Below are 14,785 nucleotides of genomic sequence, written 5' to 3'. Positions count from 1 at the left end.
CTGCATTCCCATTGCCCGCGAGAGGAACGGTGAGGCTTCTGTGCCCGACTTCTGTCAGAGCACGGAAGTCCAGGCTTAAGGTTTCTACGTGTGTTTGTCTCTCCTGAGAAGGCTACCTCCCTCACTGTTGAGAGTTTCCATCTGAATGAGCTCTGCTAGGGGAGAAGACAGATGCGATCCCTCTCATTAGCCATCATTCGCTTCTGCCCTGGTCACTCACAATGCACGTCTTCCATGTGAAATCTGCTCTCAGCTCCACCAGTCCACCGAGAACCTGGGCCGCCCCACCTCTCTGGCAGCAGTTTCCTTGGCAACGAGGGCCCAGCCAGAGACTCGCGGATCCACAGTGGGACCAAGGGAGCCGCGCAGGCGTGTCAGTGCTCTCTGTTTATAGACAGTGGGAGACGACGCTGGAGACTGTCTCCTGCACAAACGCCAGCCCGGCTGCCAGCACCTTGTGTCTCTAAAGCACCTTTTCATCTGGGCCCTCAAGGTGGGATGTGTTCACAGCAGGGGTCTTGTCTTACTGAGACGAACCTCGCCATGAGTCACACGTTCCTATACTGAATCAGGAAAAGATCAAAGGGGTCTCTGCTGGGCTCTTTTGTCCTCCTCATACAACATCCACTTTAAAGCAGTGTCTCCTGCAGTTAGCCTTCCAGTCGCCGTGAAGACGCCACGCTGAAATGCCAGTGAGGATCTCAGGAGGCTGTGGGGTTCCCCAGCCAGCTCAGCCCATCCATCTCCCCCAGTAATCAGAGCTGAACCCCACTATGTGCAAACAGGCATTGTGACTGCGGCTCACAGTCTGACTGGCTGGGGATTGTGATGAAGAGGGTCCATGTGGGGTCCGAGGGCCTTGTCCTCCCCCGCACCATCAACCACTCGTCCACCTGGGTCCTTCAGGAGCTCCTGATGAGAAAAACTCTGAGGGTGCCCATTGTGTGGGGTGAAACTTACCAAACGGGCCATTTCGAGCAGGCGTCTCACCCCGCAGCGTCCACACGGATCACCTGGGGAGCTTGGTACACAGCTTGTTCTGATCTAGTCCGTCTGGGTGGACTGGACCTTCGGGAACCAGAGTCCAATCCACAGCTGTGTCCACGCGGCCACATGTGCCCACACGTGCCACACATGCAGGAGAGAGAGGAAAGCACACCTCTCATTCCTGCAGGGTATTCTAGAGTTTAGAGCATTTCATCCACACTCCTTCTAGGCAGCGGGGCAGGGTATTATCACCCCGATTTTCTGCCCAGTGACTCATAGCCCACAAGGCTCCAAATCCAATTTTTCATACCTGTTCACCACAAAAGACCAATTCAAATAGAACATTTTTGTCATTATTATAGTATTTTTGTCATTATTATCATATTTGTACACGAATTAGAAAATCATTATTATGACTGATTAAACACACACACAATACTGAAATGCTCCAAACCTCCGTGGACTTAGGTCACTGGAAGTTGTCTCCTGGATCACAGAAGGGGTGGGAGAGGTGTCTCTGGGGAAGGGGGTTCCTTACCAGAGATGCCCCCCAGAACCCCACATTCACAGTCACGGGATTGTGTAGCTTTGGCCTGGTGTGCCAGGGCTGCTGTCCAGATTGACTGGAGTTCCATAATTCCAGTGAGAATAGTTGGAGAGTGTCAGGGAATAACCTGCCTCCAACCTGTAGTGGGTTGAGCGGGGCCCCCTCACCCCAAGGTAAAAGTCCACCTGAAACCTCAGAATGGGACCTGTAGATTCAATTCATGAGGACCTTGGGTGAGACCAGTGCTGATTTAGGGGGGCCCTAAGCCCAATGACGAGTGTCCTCATAAGAGACAGGAAAGGAGAAGGTGGAGGGACACAGGAAGGAAGGCGCGGGGAGCTGGGGCCCGGACGGAGGGATGTGGCCACAAACCGAGCGCCCTGGGAGGCCCCAGAAGCTGGAAGGTGCAGGAGGGACCCTCCCCTAGAGCTGTTGGGGGATGTGGCCCTGATGATACTGGAACCTCAGGTTTCTGGCCTCCAGAACTGTAAAACAATACACCTTTGTAATTTTAAGCCATCAAGTTTGCGGTCACTTATTGTGGCAGCCTTTCCGTGGTGAAAAGCGGTCCAGCCGTGGGCAGCGTCAGTGCTGGTGCGTCTGTGCTGCCTGGCCTCAGAGAAAAGGAAATGACAGAGGTGCTCTGTCTGCAGTCCGACAAAGAGCTCGCTGTCCCTCCTGAGGGTCGGTCACACTCGGAATTCACTCAACGAGATAGACAAGAGCTCTTGGTAACCTTGACGGAGACGGAGATGGTCAGCCTGTTACAAGGATGGATTAGTACATTAGACACTTTCACACCTTGAGGAGGGCCCTTTCCTCAGGAGGGCCATCCTTCCCTCTAAGGTTTCCTCCGCCAGCCTCAGTCTTCCTCCCTGAGATGTTTGGACCTGGGGTACCCTGGGAGGGCGCCTTCCCCGAGCACTGCCCGGGGTGTGGGGCTCTACTGCCACCAAGTGGCCTTGCCGCGCCACCACAGCCGTTGGTGTGACAGCCCAGCGCAGGGCGGAGGGGGACTGGGGAGGGCAGCTGGTTCAGATGAGAGTTTGGGCAGCAGCTGAGATCCACCTGGGCAGGTGAGATTCAAAACTGAACACTGAGAGGAACCGTGTAACCTGGCTTCTGCCTGCCTGTTACTGGAGCGTGGAGTACACAAGTATTGCTCAGCCTCCCTGGAGGGGAAAACATGCTCTTGACTTTCGACTCTCTAGTAATCCCACCCACCCTGCCCGGCAGTGTGGCCCACAGGCAGGGCCTGGGGTGGAGGGCGGGGAGGGTGGGTCCTCAGGAGGCTGGCTAATGCCCAGGGGGTTACTGGGCTTCCTGTTATGCTCGTAACCGAGGGGCCACCTAACCCGAGACTGGTGGGACTTCTGTGGGATTGCTTGTTTGTCTAACTCCTAACAACTGGGCCTGATGGCCTGATTTCCTAGGAAATGGGATTCGCAGGGCTCAGAGTCCTGTTTGGTGTGTGGCTGCTATTAGATTAAAAGATTCATGCTCTCTCAACTCCATCTCACTTTTCCCAGCAGCTGAGCTGTCCTGACCAACCTGCACCGACATTCCTCCTCCCTGGCCTCCCGGGAAACTGTCTAGCGGGTTGGAGCTCAGAGCTCTGGTTGGAGCAAGAGTGAAGGTTCTGAGGCCTTCTACCTTTTCTACCAACACCTGGAGACAAGCCCAGAGACTGTTCCTTAGTCTCTAGGACACCAAAAAGCCCTCATCAAGAGAACAGTGTTCTGGGCCAGCCCCAGTGGCCTAGTGGCTAAGTTCAGGGTGCTCCACCCTGGCAGCCTGGGTTCAGTTCCTGGGCAATGAACCCAGGAGCAGACCCACACCACTCTATTAGCGGCCATGCTGTGCTGGCGGCCCACACACACAAAAATGGAGGAAGATTGGCATGGATGTTAGCTCAGGGTGAATCTTCCTCAACAACAACAACAATAACAAAACAAGAAAAAAAGAGAAGCAGTGTTCCAAAAGGAAAAAAAAGAATTCCTAGAACATTGCTCCAGGGGTATCAACTTATCAGTTTAATCAAATAAATCAGAGATCTAAATGGCTGAAAGTCATCACCAATTTTCCCTGGGTGCCAGTCTTAGCAGAGAGAAAGCCCCTGGAAAGGATGGCCAACCACAGGCTCTGCCTTCTAGGCCTGGGCCTCCCACCTTTCCGCTCAGAGTAAGATCCTCCAGCCCTGCATCACCTGAGAGCCAGGCAGCTTCCTCGACACCCTCAGGCCGAGCAGTCACACAGGGCCTCATGCTCAGGAGGACCTGGCACTTGGCTTAATGCTCTGTTGTTGCCACCTTGAAATTCTTAGTAATTTTTTAACAAGGGGCCCCTGCATTTTTATTTTTCACTGAACCTTTCAGTTACTTAGCAGGGCCTGCCTGGGAGTTTCTTGGGAATACGTAATCTGAGGCCCTACCTCAGACTTCTAAATAGAATCTGAATTTTAACAGGATCTCAAGTGAATTGTTGCAACATGAAAGTTTCAGAAGCCCTGGTGTCAGTACCCACGAGGCAGGTAGGGCTCAGAGAAGCAAGCAGCAGATGAGAGAAGGCAGGGGAAAATGTGCATTCTCCTCTTCAGAGCAGAAGAATCATGGAGGGCTTGTGGGTGGGGGCGCCTGGGAGACGATTAAATTGGAAGAGAGAGGAGAAAAAGGCACAGCATTTGATAATACAAGGGAGAGCCTCTTCAAAACCATTTCTTCTAAATCTCAGTTACTAGAGTACAAAAGGGAAGGTGTTGCCTTTGAGGCACAGTCTGACCACTGTGGGGCCATTGCTCTGTCAGGGAATGGGAGGGCATCCACTATTAGGGGCACGTCGCTCTTCTCTTCTCGCTGTTTCTAGAAGTTTCCCCCACTGTTAGCTCTCAAAGCTCCTCCTCCTCCCTCTCCTTTTCTATATCTGCACACATGGCCTTATGCCATCAGGAGGTCCACACATTCACAAAGAACAGATCGGTAGGGACTTTGACTTCAGGATGTGTTTATTTTCAGAAGAACATCAAATCCCCCAGGAAAAGGCTCCAAGAGGCCACCTGCTGGAAATAGTGGTGGATTTATAGAGTTTAAATCAATTTATAATTTAAAATTATACTGTTGCAATAATTAAGAAAAAAAATTTAAACAGGGATTTTTTGGATCTTGATGTTATAGAACACTCCATATTGGTTAAACTTGCAATTTCAATGAGCCAGATTATTCCATTTCCAGGGTAGAAATCTCTGCATTGGTAGGCATAATTTGAGAAATCAGAACAGCATCTTTGATATGATGATGCAATCAGATGAACGAAAAGCAAAAGCAAACCAAAACAAACCAAAAGCATTGTTTTTGGAATATGAGCTAGAGAGGAGCAGGCAAGAAAAACCTTGACCAGAAGCAACAAACAAGTACAGAATTTACTTTGTTTCTCAACTGAAGAAAGAAGCTCTCAACCCCTGAGCATTATAACTGTCACCGCGTTGGGTGTATGAGGTGAAACTTTTATGTTTATCAAAAGGGGATCGAGGTTTTGTTTAGTTTTTTAGTGTTTTATTTATTTGTTTCTTTCTTTCTTTATTTATTTTGTGAGGAAGACCAGCCCAGAGCTAACATCTGTTGTCATTCCTCCTCTTTTTGCCGAGGAAGATTGGCCCTGGGCTAACATCCATGCCCATCTTACTCTACTTTATATGTGTGATGCCTGCCACAACATGGCTTGATAAGTAGTGCGTAGGTCCTTGCCCAGGATCTGAACCTTCGAACCCTGGGCCACCGAAGCGGAGCGCCCGCACTTAACCACTACGCCACTGGGCTGGCCCCGGGGATTGAGTTTTAATAGACTGAGGAACCGTGATGCAGGAGAACAGTTCTTGATCCTCCCACCATTCTTTCCTTCTGCCATCTTGATTTTGTGCACCTTCTCTGTGCCAGGAACTGAAGTACCAGCTCATGTCATTGTTTTCCCTTGAATAATTTCACAAGGATTTACAAAGAGTTTCATCAAGCCATTTCATTACAACATTGTTGGAACAAGAAATAAAAAGAAAGAAAAAATAAATACACCAACCCAGAGCTCTACCGTGGTTGATATGACCATGTAGTTGTTGAGTGGTGCTCTGGAGCAGAGTAACTGAGACCACACAGTGGGTCACACCCTCCCTACAGCAGTCCCAGGAAAGAACTCAGGATGTCTGTGAGCCTGGAGGAGAAAAAACTTGCACCTCTACTTTTTTTCTTACCTCTAATTGAAATTGAGCATTTCTTTCACTGTCACTGTAGGCAACCAAGCACGATGGTACAGCAGTGACTGTGACCTGCTGTGCATAAGGTCACAGATGTTTTCTGTCACTTTACAGCTGCTGCAGAGTTCTTGAACTGTCACTAACACTTGTCACTGCTTCAAAAATATGGTAATTACTGGGTCTGTCGCTTTTTATTTAATACATCTGGAAAGAAGTCATATAAATTGCTACATCGCGTTTGTTTTTAAAATGTTTTTAATTCTTCCAATATAATTAGTTTCCTTTTAATCCTATGTACTTTTTAAACGAGTTTAACATTATCCTGAGAAGGAGTCTGTAGGCTTCACCAGGCACCACGGGGCTCCAGAGCTGTGACAGGTGAAGATGCCTGTGGTAGAAGGAGGCACAAGTCTACAGAAGAAAATCTTTTCCAAATGCTAAATACTAAAGTGAAGAACACACAAGCAAAAACACCAGGTGCATCCATTTGCAAAAAGAAAGACGTTGAGTGATACACTGGAAATTATCTTTGACAAAAAGTACAGCCAATGCAGAAAGAATTAACACTCAACAAAGACCAGAGGCAAAACATTAGAGAAAAACTTAGTGAACTAATGGTGGAGCGAACATGACGGCACAACAAGTTCGTGTGATCTGGATGTGTACTTTCTGGTGATCTTACTTTGTGCTGATAGAACTTAGAAAATCTTTGGGGGTGAAGAGATAACAAAACACACAGGAATCAGAAAAGCCAGGGCCATGTCTTGTGGGACGTACACAAGCGAAAGGAGTGCTGGAATGAAGCACCGTAGAGGAAGACGAAAGAGAGGTCCCGGCATCTAAAGAAGAGGTCTGGACTGGGAAACAGGATGGGATAAGGAAACAGGTGCAGACTGGGCGTAAACGATGGGAGAGAGAAACAGGTGTGGACTGGGCATACGTGGGGGGAGAGAAACAGGTGTAGACTGGGCATACAGGATGGGAGAGAGAAACAGGTGTGGACTGGGCGTACAGGAGGGGAGAGAGAAACAGGTGTAGACTGGGCATACGTGGGGGGAGAGAAACAGGTGTGGACTGGGCGTACAGGAGGGGAGAGAGAAACAGGTGTAGACTGGTCATACAGGATGGGAGAGAGAAACAGGTGTAGACTGGGCAGACACGATGGGAGAGAGAAACAGGTGTGGACTGGGTATACACGAGGGGAGAGAGAAACAGGTGTAGACTGGGCATACAGGATGGGAGAGAGACAAACAGGTGTGGACTGGGTGTACACAAGGGGAGAGAGAAACAGGTGTAGGCTGGGCAGACACGATGGGAGAGAGAAACAGGTGTGGACTGGGTGTACACGAGGGGAGAGAGAAACAGGTGTAGACTGGGCATACAGGATGGGAGAGAGAAACAGGTGTGGACTGGGTGTACACGAGGGGAGAGAGAAACAGGTGTAGGCTGGGCAGACACGATGGGAGAGAGAAAAAGATGTACACCGGCGTACAGGATGGGAGAAGGAAACAGGTGTTTATTTCTATGACGGGAAGCAAGTTTCTCTTCACCTGGAGAAATTGCTGAGGACTCAGAGAGTTGGGAGGGACTTCAGAGAGAGTGCAGGCTATAACCTCATAGAGCAGAAGGCAGCCAGAGAACCTTGAGAGGCTGAGAATTCCTGGAATCAGAAAATCACAAGAATTAACTAAATCATCTAGGAAATGGCACTGAGAATGCTGGTGAGAGAGCAGCTCCGCTGGGCTGGGGCACAGGGGGTTCTCTGCCTGCTCCTAAGGAGTACTGCTGGCTAAGTGCAAGAGTCGTCCTGGAGAAGGTAGGAGCAGTCAGCCCCACTGAAGGAGCAGGGTGTGGGCTGGAGAAAGCGTATGTGGTGTGGACCATGGAAATTAGCACTTGTGTGGCCTGAGCTGAAAATACGTCTTCTGTGGTCTTATCTGCCAGTGCAGTGGTGGTGGGCTGGATAAATAACAAGCACTAAAAGCTAGATTTGCCCAAGAATTCTGTGTTCATATGCAGGGTTCACATTTTTAACTTTGATGAATATTATTATTTGATGCATAACAGTTACGATTGCTAACATTTATTGGGTATTTACCATGAATTCAGATTTTGTCCTGAGAATCTAATATTCAACTACTTACCTTAATCATCCAAATAACACTGCGAGGTAGGTAGGATTATTATTCCATTTAGTAGATATGTTCTATAGTATGTTTTCTTAATTCAACTTTTTTGCGTGTGTGTGAGGAAGATCAGCCCTGTGCTAACATCTGCCAATCTTCCTCTCTCTCTCTCTCTTTTTTTTTTTTTTTGCTGAGGAAGACTGGCCCTGGGCTAACATCCATGCCTCATCTTCCTCCACTTTATATGGGATGCTGCCACAGCATGGCTTGCCAAGCAGTGCATCGGTACACACCCGCGATCCAAACCAGTGAACCCCGGGCCGCCTCAGCAGAACGCACGCACTTAACCACTTGCGCCACTGGGCCGGCCCCTCCCTTAATTAAACTTTTAATGTAACTTTATGGTGAGAGCAGCTTTCCAAATTTCAGGAATTCCCAAATGTCTAGGCAAAGGCAAATTATCAACTTAGCCTTAGAAGTTCTTGTATAAATCAAAATGAATCAATTGCTATTGATATTATTACAATGGCGTATCCCTCAAATGCTAGCCTGGCATCCTAGAATATTTAAGGTACCAGATGAGTGGCTCCCAAATTTGGCAGACAGGGAAAGGTGAGTGTCATCAGAGAGGAGTGGGTGTGGTTGCACGTGGTCAGAAGAACTCTTGTCCTGCCTTCCCCAGGTTTTGAGAGAAGAGAAAGAATGGGCCAGAGTGGATAGAACTTGACCAGCAATATTCTCCTTCTTCTGTTAGCACCCAGATTTGCCTTGGGGCACTATGTGGTTTGGGTGGGACTGTCTGGACTCTTTGTGTTCAGGGCTGGACCCTTTTTTTTTTTTTTGTGAGGGAGATCAGCCCTGAGCTAACATTGGTGCCAATCCTCCTCTTTTTGCTGAGGAAGACCAGCTCTGAGCTAACATCTATTGCCAATCCTCCTCCTTTTCTTCCCTCAAAGCCACAGTAGATAGTTGTATGTCATAGTTGCACATCCTTCTAGTTGCTGTATGTGGGATGCGGCTTCAGCATGGCCGGAGAAGCGGTGCGTCGGTGCGCGCCTGGGATCCGAACCCGGGCAGCCAGCAGAGGAGCGCGCGCACTTAACCGCTAAGCCACCGGGCCGGCCCAAGGGCTGGACTCTTGACTCAAGCCTGCCCATCAATATATTTCATCTCCTTGGCCAGAGATACTGGTTCAGTGTTCGGCAAGAGGGTCAAGGCCTGGGATTTTGCAGGGATGATGGGAAGATCGTGTGTTTTTTTCCTCTGAGGTTGCTAAACCATGAGTTGTGAGTCTGGGACTGCCAGCCACTATTCTGCTATACCTGAGCTGAAGCCAAAAGAGAGGACATCAAAATCAGGCTGTGGAGAGACAGATTCCTGGTGATATCTTTGGTGCACTACCTCTAGCCTGTGCCTGAAACCAGCTCAACCTGCAGAATTTTCACTTATGTGAGTCTCAATTCCCTTCTCTGGTTTATTTATTCCCTTTTCAACTATATATCAGTCTTACACCTACAGGCATTCTAACCAGGATCTTAGCCCAGTTTATGTATCTCAGTTCAGAGATAACCAGGGTGGCGTTAACTTGAAGGGCAGTGAGCAGACTGTTGTTCTGGTGGGCGTGCAGGGCACCTGTAGTTGGTTAGGTTGTGCCACATGTGGTGTTTGGCCCGGTACACAGTGGGCCCAGAACAAACTGCCTTTGCCCATAAAAGCATATTCCTGAAGAACAGAGCTGATAAGAACAGGTGGAAGCACTGACTGCCTGGTCAAACGTTGACCCTATTGCTCGGATCCTGTCGAAGGAAAGCGAGGTCTTCTTGGCTCAGTAGCTTGGAGAGGCTTGTGGAAGTGTTCAGAAGAACAGGTCATCCCAAAGCTGCGTGTTTGCCAAACAAATGATGTGTGTGTCACAGGTTGTCATCCTGTCCTCGGTGTGTCTTCCTATTGTTTCACACGTGATAGTCGTGTTGCTGGAACCACAAGGAAGGCCCTCAAACACAAAGACACCGCATGGTGCAAAGAACATGCTCTGACCCCTGTGCTCCTTTCACGGGGCAGAGACTGATAACTGCTCATCCAAGTCCACATTCTCCTCCTTTCTGGCCGTTCACATCCTCTCCTGAGGTCAGGTGTGGCCACATGACCGAGCGGATGGATATAAGCAGCAGCGACATGTCCCACCTCAGACGTGGGCCATAAGCATCTGCCTGTACTCCTCCATTTTCTGTTCCCATTCTAGACGGCGGCAACGAGCTGACTTCCAGGGAGCCTTGATGATTCTGGGATGTCTCTGCAATGAGCTGACTTCCAGGGAGCCTTGATGATTCTGGGGCGTCTCTGCAATGAGCTGACTTCCAGGGAGCCTTGATGATTCTGGGGCGTCTATCAGCCTGGGTTCCCACACACTGGTGGAAGAGGACGGTCCGTCCACCTGTTCACTCTCCAACAATGTCAGCCAGGAAGGAGTAAACTTCTACTGCCCTTGAGCTGTTAGACATGTGGGGTCTGTTCTTTACGGGGGTCACCTCCCCTAACTAATACACTTACCAGAAAGGTATTGAGCACAAGGGTGTGCTGAGACAGGGATTCTGTGGTAAATGCTGAAGAGAGTTAGGAGCCCTCTGGGTTTCCAGAGAGAACACCGCAGGGTCTGCCCCTGCCTCCCTCGCCAGCCTCTTTGTCCTCTGCACTTCATCCACAGTGGCCTCCTTTCACTTCTAGAATGTGCCACTTGTCTCCTGACTCTGGCCTGTACACACATTTCCTCTCCTGGAATGGCATACTCTTCCCTCTGCATGGGTCTCAACTGAAACTTGACATCTAGAAGAAAGCCTTCACAGCCCAGCCACACCCTCTCAGTCTAGGCCCAATGGTGGGCAAGAAACTATTACATATTTTTATAGCTACCAGAATGGCATTAATTATAATTTGCCATTGTATACATGAGCTATTATTTGATAAATATCTTTATTCCTCACTAGATTGTAGGTTCCTTTAGGGCAGGGCTCCTTTTCATTTTCTTTAACATTATATGGTTGGTTACTTGGTAAGGTACCTGGTACAAAATAAATAATAAAAATTTGTTGAATGAATGAGGTGTAAATGGAACCCATCCTCTTCCAACTCCTCATGGACTTTATTCACTAATTATTCTCCCACTGCCTGTATCACCAATATCGAGAATAAATCAAATATGGAAAACTTGGAAAAGGTGATGCCCAACAGAAATAGTATGACTTTGGGGGTATATGATCAAATTTTTGTTTTATATCTGTGCAATTTGAGATGCTGAATCATTAAAGAGATATCCTGTAAACAGTTTGGAACTCAGACCTATTACTTAGAGAAACTGCAGTGCTAACATTAGAATAAAGGAAATAATTGAAATCTGGGAGTAGATAAGATGATGGGAGGAGAGCAGAAAAAGAGAAAAAGGCCATAATCTTGTGGAATAAACAAAGCTAAGGATTGTTGAAGAATCTGGGTCTTACTCCGTGCATTACTCAGTGCCTAGAACAATAATTACACATCGTGGTTGCTAGTGGAGAGGAACTAATAAAGAAGGTGGTATAACAGGTTTTGCTATAGTAATGCTGCATAACAAACATCCTCTAAATTGGGTTCCGGTCTGCTCCACGTGTCTCTCCTCCAAGGACCAGGTTGAATGAGCAGTGCCCACCTGTAGAAAGCCCATCCCATGGAGAATGTCCTCTGCTTGTGTCACATCCACTAACTTTCCCTGACAGTGAACTAAGTACACAAGCAACTAACAGAAGCAAGTCATCTGGCCAAACCCAAAGTCAGTGGGACAGGGGTCTATGTTCTCAGCCACTCTACTGTGAGGCCCTGCAGAGCCACATGGGGATGGGTCTGAGTATAGAATCCTTTCAGAAGGAGTGAGGAATAGGGAACAAAATCTCATCTTCAAGTTGGAGAATTGGGACAGTGCGTACAGGGGAGAACAACTTCCAAGAAGGAAATCTCCAACAGTAGATACAGAGAGGGTCCGTATGCTGAGAAAGGGCTGCTGGCATTTGTAGTGCTTAGAACTCTTTTGGGAGAGCCTTTCAGCAAAGTAGGGGGGCACAGACCACATGCCAATAGAGGTAGGGCTACCAGATTAGCAAATAAAAACACAGGATGCCAAGTTAAATTTGAATTTCTGGTATACAAAAACTAATTTTTAAATTATATGCAATTTTAGTTATTCATTGTTTATATAAAATTCAGATTTAACTGTGTATCCTGTATTTGATCTGGCAACCTCACCTCAGGGTCCTGAAAGAGCAGTAGGCGAGGTACTGGAGGCAGGATAGAGAAGACCACCCTTGAAGTCTGGCAATGAAGGGAGCGGGCAAGATAAACTGGAGGGTCTGTGTAATTAGTAGTGAAGTGAAGCTCTGACACGTCATCAGAGATCGTGGTGGGTGGGTGTGGGTAACATTTCCCATTTGGGGACCTACTGGGATAAAGGAGAGAGTCTGAGCAGTTAACTGGATTCAGTGACCCCAGAGCATTTCTTTGTGGTGATTTAGAAAAAGAAAAACTCCCCATGGCTTTGCCCCAAACTATGAGTTTAGAGTAACCTGTGTGAGACCAACCAATAAAGTGTCATCATGTGATGCCATGATATTGGTCATGCTTGGTTTACACCGAGGAGATGTCCTCTTGAGCGGCAGCTGAGGGGACTCAGAGAGGAGGTATTCTGTGGGGTGTGGAGCTGTGCAGGGGACTGATGGCTTCTGGGGTCCTCTAAGGAGAAGGGACTCCACACAGATGAAGAATCACGAAACCTATTTTGAAAGCAAGTAACTTAGAGGGCATGTGGGCCGACTCTGGGAAGACTGAACAGCTCTGTGGGGCTGGGATTCAGGCTGCTCAGTTGAACCCCGAGACGCAGAATTCAGGGACACTGCTGCACGGGGGCTAGGGCCAGGGAGTTGGGTAGGGTTCTCAGGAGACCATTTTACCTTGGAGCCAAAGGATGCGTCTGGGGCTCAGTAACTGTCCTCTCCTTTATTACCCTTCCTGAGAGCTGCCTACAACGCATCCATGAAGTTTGATAATGAACAGTGAGTGCAGGCAGAGGAGGACAGAGAGAAGAGCCTTAGAAAGAGAGCTCAGCAGATGAATGGAGAAGAGCTCACCTGCCTCCTCTCCCTCTCCCCCCTCCAACCCCGTGGTAATGGCAGAGTCCCTTGGTCAACGTGCAGCGGGAGACCATGCTGGCTGGGAGCTGCCTTAAGGCCGGAGAATGGTCTGTGTTACAGTCCTTTCCGTCTGGCGGACTCTTCGTTCCTGAAGATCCAGCTCCCCTCTTGGCACTTAGCGGAGGACGCAGCGCAGGCTCTGGAGTCAGCCAGACGGGGGTGGTACCCCAGCTCCATCACTAACCAGCACATGGTCTCTGGCCTGTCGCGTGGCTTCTCCAAGCTGCAGATCCTGCGTGTGCAAGAGTGGTTGTGAGAGTACTTACCTCACAGGGCTCCTGTGAGAAGCAATGTGATCCAAGCTTTTGTCATTGTAACGATTTCTTTACGTAAGGATCTCTCTCAATAGACAGGCAGCTCCTTCAAGACAAGTCAATTTTTTTTTTCCATTTTTATATCCCACGTACTTAACTTTGTATCTAGTACACAACAAAGCCCTTAATAATGTTGGTTAAGTTTAATCAGATCATCTATCTCAGGCTAGGATTTCCAGAAATTAAGTTTTCAGAGTCAGGAAGAAACCACGAAGACTTTGCAAATCTGCTTTTCCTCCAGCGACTTCTTCTCCGTCATTGTGGGCCCTCAGTGGTCACACTGGGCAGACTTATCTGATTTGAAGAGCTGCTGCTTCTCCGACTCCATCCAGACAAGACGCCTAGAGCCTCCTATGCAGCCATGCACTGTCCTACTGCTGCACGGGACAGCTCTGCTCCGACAGCCTGTCGTAAACTGATCAGTTGTTTTTGTCTTCTGTTGACTCAGCCTAACAGATAATTTCACGTCCTGTAGACCAAACAACTGGCTGACTTGGTAGGGGAAAATTTTAAAAACATTAAACAACTGATGTAGTGACATGTCTCAAGTTGCTTTATGGTCTCAAATTTGATATTCCTTTAGCTGAGTTTATTTTGCTGTATAAAGTTAAAGCCAGTGTGGTCTATAAAAGTTTAAGGGCTCTTAGAAGGTAGAGACTAGCTCTCAACAGTTGTTTCACTGCAATGCAACATGAAATTAGTGCTTACCAAGTATTCTGTGAGAGTGATGAATATGAAATATATGACCACACCTTTGGACAAGGAAAAAAAGGTCATGAAGTTAAATCAAGAAAGCTAATAATTTCTCTTTTAACTTATTACTTTTAGAGACTCATCTATTATATTTGAAGGTGTATTTATTCCCTAAGAGTCTAGTGAAGATGATTTAGTGTAGAGCCTGGTTTGCCGAGTCAAGGTTCTACAAATCAGGCAGGGGTTCAAAAGGAGAAGACGGGAGGAAGATGCTGTGACGAGAGACATAGGAATTGATACGTCACATAACTTGAAATGATTTGGCAACTGGACAGCAGAGTTGTCTTTTTTATTAGCACACTCAAACAACAGCAGAAAAACCACCTTCCATTTGGTTCTTACTGAGATTTATTGTTTTTAATAAATAATGCCACTTTTCAGAAGTATAGTCATGTGCTCACTTAGACAGGCTGACAACGTGAAAACTCATACGTGGGGCAAAGTACCCTTCGGGCTGTAGGTTAAGACATATATAGTGAGTGACAAGTCAAGTTGCACACCCGCAGCAGACAGCAAATCCCAGCCTCCCCTCCCGAGACCTGGCCCCCACTGTGCACCAAAGAATCCACAATGGATATCTGGCAAAACACAGAACACAGATGGCT

This window comes from Ceratotherium simum, chromosome 13 (genome assembly GCF_057802395.1).
Source record: "Ceratotherium simum simum isolate JZ-2026a chromosome 13, ASM5780239v1, whole genome shotgun sequence".
In the NCBI taxonomy this organism is placed as follows: Eukaryota; Metazoa; Chordata; class Mammalia; order Perissodactyla; family Rhinocerotidae; genus Ceratotherium; species Ceratotherium simum.
Note: the sequence above shows the minus strand (reverse complement) of the source record.